At 43.5% G+C, this 9,394-nt stretch overlaps 1 protein-coding gene across 3 annotated transcripts in view; it reads left to right on the top strand.

The window, feature by feature from the left end:
• The first annotated feature begins 2,900 nt into the window (after window positions 1-2,900).
• The window catches only part of AKT1 (AKT serine/threonine kinase 1), a 103,983-nt gene continuing 97,489 nt past the window's right edge, over window positions 2,901-9,394 (top strand). For all 3 annotated transcript variants that reach the window (XM_069950916.1, XM_069950917.1, XM_069950915.1), the window contains exon 1: window positions 2,901-3,071. The gene's annotated coding sequence lies outside the window, so the exon portion shown is untranslated. The remainder of the gene's footprint in view (window positions 3,072-9,394) is intronic.

Genomic DNA, 9,394 nt, shown 5'->3' with positions numbered 1-9,394 from the left:
AAATGCAAATATGATGGTAATGTAATATCGGTGCGGCTTTATAATGTGTGACCTCCACTTTTTTTAAAAAATAAAGGATTTTTGGCTATATTGTGTCGGATGACTTTTTGTTCTGCTTCTTTTTTCCCTCCTGAAACAGCTCCATCTTATCCATAGATTGTGTTCCTTCTTGCCCAAGAATACATGGATGGTTGGCAAACCATACCAAAATTCGAAGGTTTAGCTGACTTAATGTTATCACATGCAGTTATAACTATGCTGGCATCAAATGGCCACATCCAATGTTACATCATGTTGCTGTCGGACATTGCATGCTGGTGTGGGGCACATGGTGGAAGTAGAGTGCCAGGAAGTAAGACGAGGTAATACCTTTTTTCCTTCCTGAATATCCCCTTTAAGCAATGTGAGGCTTCTGGTGCTGGACCCCATTAGCCTAATATATTTCATCAATGCATATGGTCAGGGCAGATATACCATATGTACAACATATACAGCAACCCTGTGAGTCGAATAAAAACTTACTAGCACCTTAAAAACAGCGAAGAATGCTGCTTGTGGCATCTATCATACATAGGGTCCCATATTAAAAATATATAAGGGGAGATTTATCAAAGATGGTGTAAAGTGAAACTGGCTCAGTTGCCCCAAGCAACCAATCAGATTCCACCTTTCATTCTTCACAGACTCTTTGGAAAATGAAAGGTGGAATCTGATTGGTTGCTAGGGACAACTGAGCCAGTTTCACTTTACACCATGTTTCATAAATCTCCCCTATAGTGTATAGCATTTTTGTGTTGAATCCAGCTTAATGGAATAGCATAGAGTCTTTCTGAAAAGACCCTTTAGATATATCTCTAAGTAGCACCAAAGGTTAAGAAGATTACTTAGTTATGTGGCCCCTTCATTTAGTGAACCTGTCATGTACCCCGGTCATGAACCCACCTGATATGATCTTCTGTCACGATTACATCACCAAAACTATATGTGAAGTTCCCCTTGAGAATGTCAGAGATAGTTTCCGACCATAATAGTTACACCCAGAATAGTACGCCTAAGGTAAAAATTTAAGCTGACCATACACATTAGAATCAAGTTGTCTAAATCCACTGATTTTTTTTTGTGTGAATTAGGCCTCATGACTATCCCCAATAGTAGATCTCAGAGAAGAGAATGATTAGGCATGTTGGATATCAATACAGCCAAAGGCTATGTTCCCACATTGTAAAAATAAGGGCAAACGGCTGTTAGTAATCATCAAGTTAGCTAATAACGGCCGTTATTTGCACTTATTTTTACATCTTGTGAACATAGCCATAGTCTGTATCCAAGTTTTCCCAGACTCGCTTGGGCTGCATCCAACTTCTTCAGCCACTAATATTCAAATGCTGAACAATCAGCCTCGAGCATGCATCTCTAGTGGTGATAGTATGGGTGCGTTCATACAACGGAATCCAGGCGGATAACCTGCCAATCACCCTAGCGTGCATCGCCGCCCGTGCCATTGACTTTATTTTATGCACAGGCGGAATTTGCTGTCCGCCCAAAGAATTGACATGTCTGCCTGAACAAAGAATGGAGTCTATGGGACCGGCAGAGATGTGAGCGGAGGCAAGTGGCGGAATCCGCGGGGACTTCTCCACGCGGATTCCTCAATGTGAACACACCCTTTAGTACAGGGACAAATTTGGATTGTGCTTTACTACATGGAAATTACATACTGAACAGTGAGGCATAGTGTTTAAGTGGCAATGCATACAACATACCTCTATATATTTAGGATACAGTGTATGCCTCCCTGCTGAGTAAGTACAGAAACAGGGACTCCTGTTTTTGATAGGGGTCCCTGTTCTACTGATCTGCTCAAAGGGATTATATATATATATATATATATATATATATATATATATACATATACATATACTTTTGGAATTGTAAAATTATGAACGTTTGAGTTGATTCGCTCACCTCTACTGGCCATACAAATGCCATTTTATCATCAGTCAAATGAATGTTAAAATGTATGACCAGCTTGAGTTATCTATCCTAGCCCTGTATCTAAATACCCGGGACAAGGCACAGTGGTTTGTTGCAAACCCCTGGAAAAGAGGCACTTGCCCCACCATCCCCTCCCTAGCTACATCTCTGGTTATCACCATGACCTTTAGATAGGTGACAGGTGGATTACAATGACAATGGATATGTGTGCACACATCCTTACCTGTTGGCACACTCACATTTTTATTTCCTTCATCTCCTTTCTATGTAATAGATTCACAATCCCTGGAAATCCATTCACTCCCCTACAACTATAGAAATCCAGGCATATTGCAAAACCCTATTGAGAAATAACTGTGTAGAAGCCTCCTCTGACAGTGTTGTCTCTTCCAGCAGCTGAGAGGTTAAAGCTCACCTGTCTGCTGGGTATACACACACACACTCACACACACGAGACTCCTCCCTTGTAGTGCTGTGATGGATTTCCTAGCAGAGAGAGCTAGCTGCAGGCGGTAGGACCCAGTGGTCATCTAGAAGCAGAGGGTGTAAGAGGCACAGAGGGAGACACATAGAGGCTGGAGAAAGGAAGAGAAGGCAGGAGGAGGATCACTCTGTGCAAAGGGAGGAAGAGACATTATTAAACACTGTGCAACCTGGGAGGAAGAGAAAGACAAGCAGCAACCAAGCAGCACAACTAAGGGGGCAGCTGATCCTCTGCACCAAGGATGATTCAGGGCTGAAGACTGCACAGCTGATCCTGCACCCAGCAAGGTGACAGCAAGAAGCAGCAGATCTCCCCATCCCTCCATGCAATCAATGGGCTGAATCTGCAGCAGCAGCAGCAACACTACAACCAGCAGCAGCAGCAGCCCTATCCTTCCCCTCTTCCTCCTCCTCCTCCTCCCACCCTCTCTCTGTCTGCTCTCTCCTCTCCTCCCCCCCTCCTTCCTTCTTTCCTCTCCCTTCCCTCTCATGCTCCCCTCGGTGATGGTGAGGCTTCAGCTGGCTGCAATCCACCACTAGGCCCTGTGGCTCTCCTTCTGCAGGCACAGCTCCTATATACCTCTTTCATCCATGTAAGTCAACTGGCTCCCTTGTATGTCTTTATGATGCATGCACACACCCTGTAGTAGCATCCACACCAATGCAAGGGCCTTGCTGCAAGACCCCTCTGAGCATACCCATCTTCTGTAAATACCCCCCCCCCCCCCCATCTGTTAATGCCCCACCCCCTTGTAGGGTATAGATTGGTGTTATATACTGCAGTCTAGCCATAGGCCTGGTCTATAGGCTGGTTAATACATTCACATTGTATGTTTGCCCCCCTCCCTGTCACCTAGACTGCATAGTGACAGGCTGCTGGGGATGGGTACATTGTAACTGCTTGTGATACATGTGTAGCTGTGTGTGTTTATATAGAGGATGTATTTACTCCTATGTTTTTGCTGAACCAGTGTTTATGTCCAGGGCAGGGCTGTGGCTGGTGCTGTTCTGCATGGAATCAGCAGTCTTGTAGTGTTTTCCCATATAGCAGTCATAAACTGGGAAAATAAATAAATAACTGGTATCCTGTGTGTGTGAGCTCAGTCCCATAGCCCTGACACATTGTGTAGAATACAGGAGTGCTTTATGTAAATATACATCTTGTACTGTTATGATGCATTGTCTACAATGTATCCATTGTTCTAGCAGTGCGTAATTTATATTCTCCATGTTCTGAACCTTTTTGCAGCCAGTTTAACGCTATCACTTGAATGCACCCCTCCCAGTTATGCCCATTTCCTGCGTACATACTGTAATATGTATGGCTGTGCTGGTTTACCATGACACATCCCACTCTGGCCTCTTCAACCAGCCTGCTATGTGGAGCAGAATCATTGCTTCTGGTACCCAGCCTTCTAGGAATACAGGAGAATAGAAAGGGAACGAATGTTTACCTGCAAAATATATGTATATTTGGTGGTGTGTGTGTGGTTGGAAGTAGGCACTGCACTGTAGCCTAGGCCTATATTTAACCCTGTGGACGGTGGCTATATAGACATATACAACTGTTAGTATTCTTGTGGGCATTGACTTAGCATTGTTCTAGTTATACTGCACCAGTCTGACACATGTCATAGTAAAGTTGATGTAACGCTGTCAAAACACACGCGCACACACACACATTTACATATATATATATATATATATATATATATTATTTTTTTTATTAAAGTAATATTTAGTAATTTTTTTTTTTTGCATACATGCAGAAACTATAAATGTCAAGGTTAGAGCAATTTAATGCATTCCTGCTGTTGCAGGACTGCAGTTTTCCCTGTGCCTGGGAGTTGTAGTCTTCAAATAGATGGATAGCCACAAGTTGGAGAACACTCTGGTAAAGCCTATACTACAACTTGTGGTACAGGCTTATTTTCATGTTGTGGTGGTGTCATGGCTTTTACACACTTACCTGAAATTGGTGGCTCAGTGGTTAGCATTGTTGCTTTGCAGTGCTGACTTTAGATCTCACCAGGACAACATAGACTACATGGAGTTTGTATGTTCTTCATGTGTTTGCGTTGGCTTTATCCTGGAAGTCCATTCCACCCCACCCTACCCTCCAAAGACTCACTGATAGGTTCATTTGGAATTTTGATTGCGGGCTCCAATGGGGACAGGAACTGATGTAAGAGCTGAGTCATCTCTGTACACCGCTGCAAATCATGTTGGTGCTATATAAACACATAAAATAATCTCATTGACAGACTGATCACCATTGACTAGCGGGCCAATAAAATCTGTATTGTAAAGGTGGCTGATACATGCCAACGTTTGGCTGTCCATGAGTAGCAGTACGGTGACCAAATATTGCCATGTAGGCCCCCATGCATGTTAGAAAAGGGTCGGGCAATCCCACCAAATTTTGGCGTGGCTCCGCGACTGTCTATTGTGTATGTAGGCCTGTCAGAGGTAAGAAGGATTGGGCATGTTGGGTTACAACTATCTGATCCTTTTGTTCTTGTGGAGATAAGTGTCCACCAGAGATTTCTAGCAGCAGCTTATGTTTTTCTGCTTGGAACACCTGCACTCTCAGGTGAGTCAAATCTCCTGTGGACATTCGTCTGACAGATGTGTGTATCAGTACCTGAAGTGTTTACATTCCACTGAATAGGTCAGTTTGACAGCAGTGTTTGTCCATCCATTGTGTGCACCTGCTATATGATGCAAAGAACAGGCTGCCTCATATAGCTGTAGCCTGATGATGAAGTTAGACTGGATTACTTTCTTGTAGGTTGGATGATTTGTTAGAAGTGTCGCCATATTGGAACGGCACAATACTGTCAGTAACAGATCATTATTAGCCACAATTGGCAATGGTACTGACTGCCCATCCGACTCCATAGAGCACTGCCAACAAGTAGCATATTCAGTAGTCAGGACCCAACTTTATTCTGCAGACAAAGTTAGCATACTTAATAAGCCAAAAAACTAGCTTTCCTGCCATGATAAATACTAAGTTATTCAAAGGACACATATTCACCCAAGGACCTAACATACCATGAAGGCATTAACTTTTTTTTCTCTATATATAGAATAGATTTTATAGTGGTCTCGTGCTGTTTTTAGATCGCTGTAAACTCTTATAATATTACTCAAGTACCCTGTAATGCTTTTTATTTTCTCTTTCTTTGTTTCCATTTTTAACTTTTTTTTTTTTTTTTTTTTCCTTTACTAACTTTTTCCCCCCCAAGGCAAAAAAAACTGAAAGTAGTCAAGTGAGCGATGACTAACATGTAAAATATTTGCTTGTTGAAATTAGAAACATAAATGACCAGTTTGATTGTAACGATTGAAAAAAGGAGTGGGAAAAAAAAAGTTCCTGATGGTAAATAAAACTTTTAAGACCGTCCCTGCAGGTTTAGAATCTTGTAAACTACATGTCCTCTATTAGTGCATTATATGCCTCCACAGATCCCTGGTTTGTTTTCTAGGACAGTCCGTAGTTCTTGAGCTTTCTAGAAATGACAGTGCCCTGCATTCCCTGAAAGCTGCAGGCATCGTGGGAATCGGTGCCCAGCTTTTCCAGAATTGCAGATCTGCCAATTTCTGTAGTAATGCATCCTCCACCCATATATCTCCGCTTGTTAGTTTTTGCTCAACCAATAGCATAATAATGCATACTCATAGCATCGTATCCCATGATTAGCCACATTAAGAATACATTGGTACTGCTCTACAAGTACTGCTTTGAAGGGACTCAAGTAGGATCTTGGCATTTACCAAAATACTTCACACTACGCTGGCAGACATAGGAGTAGAAGGCTGGAATTGGAGCAAAAAGAGACATTAGTTGTTTTCCATGGATACCCACTTCTTGAGGCCTTTAAACGTCATGGCGTCGGCATGTCAACTTATGCATGCTCATAGGTGCCATGGTAACCATATACAACAAGGACACATAAAATGACCAAGAGGCAATTGGGTCAATTCTCTTATTCAATCTTAAGGTGCCTAAAGCATTATTCTGTATAATTCATTTTACTTTTCTCTTTAGTAGAAGTTCATGACGATCACTGGCAGCTTGTGACGCAACATATTCAGTCCCTACGGATTGAAGAGCACGAGTTTTCTGTGTGTATTTCTCTTTCTATGGTTAATCAACCAAATGCAATGAACCTTCACCTGCGGAAATAGATGCGAAGTGTTTCTTACAACTCTTAGGCTCCGTGCTGAATCGTCCCCTGCGGAATGCCACCAGCCTCCCTGTCATAATGTCAGTCTATGGGAGGCTCACGAGCCTCCTCTCCCTGTGCTGAAGAATGAACATGTTCATTCTTCAGTGCAACGAGAGGAGGCGCGCGAGCCTCCCATAGACTGTCATTGTGACAGGGAGGCTATCGGCATTCTCCGCCATGGAATTCCAGCTCTTTTGCTCCATGTGCATGAAGCCTTATACAGGCAATGAGTATAAAAAGGCAAAAAAGAAACCAAATTCATATACAGTCAATAAACGGTTTGACCACAACAACAGCAATGATCAGATTTACAAAAGGCACATTGATCATCACATTGGTTCTTTACAGGACTAGTTTTGAGCGGACTTGAGGCTCTGTTCGAGTTGGATGACATTCTCGAAACCCAAATGCTTGGTATTTGACAGCTGGAGAAGTTGGATGCCACCATAGGGAACCTTGAAAAACATGGGTTTTCCTTGCAGCTGTAGTGCGGCATCTAACTTCTTCAGTCACTGAGAGTCAAATGTGGAGTATTCAGGTTTGGAGACCGTTGCGGAACTGGAATAGTTTGGCAAAGGACCACTTAAAACTACAAAGGACCATTTAAAACTACAAAGGACCATTTTAGTGAGCTAAATGTTAAGGGGGTGAGTAAACCGACTTCTTGCAAAAGCATTTTTTTACATTTATGCTGGGTCTAATGGTGTCAGGGTATGTGCACACTGAGGAATCCGGGCAGATCACTTAACGTGCATCTCCGTCCATGCCACAGACCCGGTTCTATGCACAGACAGATTACGCCGTCCACCCAAAGAATGAACCTGTTCATTCTTTGGACGGACAGCAGAATCGGGCTGACCATGGAATTGAGTGACTGGCACTGGTGCAGATGTGTGCGGCCATGAGTGGTGGAGTCCGCGGCTGGTCATCCGCCTGGATTTTGTAGTGTGCACATAACCAAAAGTAGCATACTACAGATTTAGCTGCTGCTTACTGAAGGGTGGTGTGCTACTCTTTTTCCATGAGTGCAGTGCCATTGATGTAGCATGCCACAGAATGTTTTCCTGGACTTTCTGCTTTTGTGCGCTATGAGTGCCAATGCATACAGTACTGTATGCATTGCCGCTTACCATCAGCCCTACACCTTTAGGCTGGGATCACTTTCATTGACATGTCAGTTTTAAAAAAAATGTTACATCTGTTGACTGGAGCTGGGTACTGTTTTTAAAGGGGTACTCCAGCGGGGGGACACTTTTTGGCTGGGACCGGGGAGGAGGTGGCCGAGGGAAAAGACGTCCACTCACCTCCCCAGTTCCAGCGGCGGGTCCCGCATCGCGGCGCTCTGATCACCGGTTTCCAGCCGCTTCCGGGTGTCGTCTCAGGTCCGCTCAGCCACTCTGTGAAGGAGGAGGGATCTGAGCGGACTTAAAACGGATCCCGCCTCTTTCACAGAGTGGCTGAGCGGACCTGAGAAGTCACGTCGATGCGGGACCCACCGCTGGAACTGGAGAGGTGAGTGGACGTCTTTTCCCTCGGCCACCTCCTCCCCGGTCCCAGCCAAAAAGTGCCCCCCCCCCCGCTGGAGTACCCCTTTAAGGAGACAGCATAACGTTGTCAGCTTTCTCTGTTTATTTAATCGGTTCACCTGATTCAGGCTAAGTGCTCCGGCCAAGCTCCAATGTCTTTAAGAGGGAAAGATGCATTTCCAAATTTGAGGCTTGTCGAATAAAACCATCCTCATCGCTGTTAACTTGTCACGTTCAGATAAATTGGCCATGCGGGATCATAAGAATGTACTTATGGCTGCGAGTTTCCTACAGTAACAAGTGCTTCATTTTCAATAGTATCCAACACATCCATAACCTCCGGTTGCGTGTCAATGAATGTTGAAGTGAATTTCATGTTCATTGTGTAAGTTTCATTGAGATACTCAACGAGGCTCTTAAACTGTGCACTGGTACCTGGCCAAGTAGTAAAACGTTCCCAATGTATTTCAAATAATTAATGTACTGCAAAAAAAGACCATATATTGTAAAAGTGTGTCTTCAAACAGTGCTAAAAACAAGTATTACTTTGTTGTGTTTTTAGTAGTAACTACTCTCTGCCCCTTCCTCAGGTCAGTCGTTGCTAAGTCTACAGGGCCACCAAACCTTTGAGTTTTGTTCCTCTTCTCAGGAACCAGCGGCTATCCCAGCAGTCAGACCTCCCAACAATAAGCTGATCCGCTATCTTGTAGATAAGGGATAATGTCATCAGATAGGAAAACCCATTTAGAGTGTTTTTTTTCTATCCACGTCTTGAATGATATAAAAATTGCTATAAGGGTATAAACCCACACACCGTATACGCAGTGTATTTACTGCTGCGATACGCAGCAAATACGCAACAAATACGCAGCAGATTAGATCTAAATAACTGAACTTTGCTGCGTATCTGCTGCGTTTACGGTGTGTGTGTTTGTACCCTAATAGTTGAAATCTCTCAACAACCTTATAGTATAAAGAGCTGATGAATGGGGGGGGGGTAATTGTTGTATTGATCACTAAAGATTACTGTGTAGCTGAAGCAGAATTGCAGCTAAATGACATGGTTACTTACCAGGCCCTTGACTGTGATCCCCCTGCTAAATTCCAGGCGCAGTTACAGACATTGTAACATAAGAGAGCTGAAACTTCTGTATC

This window comes from Dendropsophus ebraccatus, chromosome 13 (genome assembly GCF_027789765.1).
Source record: "Dendropsophus ebraccatus isolate aDenEbr1 chromosome 13, aDenEbr1.pat, whole genome shotgun sequence".
Classification (NCBI taxonomy): domain Eukaryota; kingdom Metazoa; phylum Chordata; class Amphibia; order Anura; family Hylidae; genus Dendropsophus; species Dendropsophus ebraccatus.
This window is presented reverse-complemented; position numbering and strand designations above follow the sequence as displayed.